The sequence below is a fragment of the Salvelinus alpinus genome, chromosome 24 (genome assembly GCF_045679555.1).
Source record: "Salvelinus alpinus chromosome 24, SLU_Salpinus.1, whole genome shotgun sequence".
Taxonomy (NCBI): Eukaryota; Metazoa; Chordata; class Actinopteri; order Salmoniformes; family Salmonidae; genus Salvelinus; species Salvelinus alpinus.
In genome coordinates, this window is record NC_092109.1 from 46,173,918 (window position 1) to 46,175,079 (window position 1,162).

Genomic DNA, 1,162 nt, shown 5'->3' on the forward strand with positions numbered 1-1,162 from the left:
TGCTTCTTACGGAGCCACTCCTTAGTTGCCATGGCTGTGTGCTTTGTGTCGTTGTCATGCTGGAAGACCCAGCCACGACCCATCTTCAATGCTCTTACTGAGGGAAGGAGGTTGTTGGCCAAGATCTCGCGATACATGGCCCCATCCATCCTCCCCTCAATACGGTGCAGTCGTCCTGTCCCCTTTGCAGAAAAGCATCCCCAAAGAATGATGTTTCCACCTCCATGCTTCACGGTTGGGATGGTGTTCTTGGGGTTGTACTCATACTTCTTCTTCCTCCAAACACGGCGAGTGGAGTTAGACCAAAAAGCTCTATTTTTGTCTCATCAGACCACATGACCTTCTCCCATTCCTCCTCTGGATCATCCAGATGGTCATTGGCAAACTTCAGACAGGCCTGGACATGCACTGGCTTAAGCAGGGGGACCTTGCGTGCGCTGCAGGATTTTAATCCATGACGGCGTAGTGTGTTACTAATGGTTTTCTTTGAGACTGTGGTCCCAGCTCTCTTCAGGTCATTGACCAGGTCCTGCCGTGTAGTTCTGGGCTGATCCCTCACCTTCCTCATGATCATTGATGCCCCACGAGGTGAAATCTTGCATGGAGCCCCAGACCGAGGTTGATTGCCCGTCATCTTGAACTTCTTCCATTTTCTAATAATTGCGCCAACAGTTGTTTCCTTCTCACCAAGCTGCTTGCCTATTGTCCTGTAGCCCATCCCAGCCTTGTGCAGGTCTACAATTTTATCCCTGATGTCCTTACACAGCTCTCTGGTCTTGGCCATTGTGGAGAGGTTGGAATCTGTTTGATTGAGTGTGTGGACAGGTGTCTTTTATACAGGTAACGAGTTCAAACAGGTGCAGTTAATACAGGTAATGAGTGGAGAACAGGAGGGCTTCTTAAAGAAAAACTAACAGGTCTGTGAGAGCCGGAATTCTTACTGGTTGGTAGGTGATCAAATACTTATGTCATGCAATAAAATGCAAATTAATTATTTAAAAATCATACAATGTGATTTTCTGGATTTTTGTTTTAGATTCCGTCTCTCACAGTTGAAGTGTACCTATGATAAAAATTACAGACCTCTACATGCTTTGTAAGTAGGAAAACCTGCAAAATCGGCAGTGTATCAAATACTTGTTCTCCCCACTGTATATATATA

General features: G+C 45.9%; 1 protein-coding gene across 1 annotated transcript in view; it reads right to left on the bottom strand.

Annotated features, from left to right (window-relative positions):
- LOC139551917 (protocadherin Fat 3) overlaps nucleotides 1-1,162 on the bottom strand; it is a gene marked incomplete at its 3' end in the record, with an annotated part of 293,271 nt that overhangs the window by 195,346 nt on the left and 96,763 nt on the right. The window lies entirely within an intron of this gene.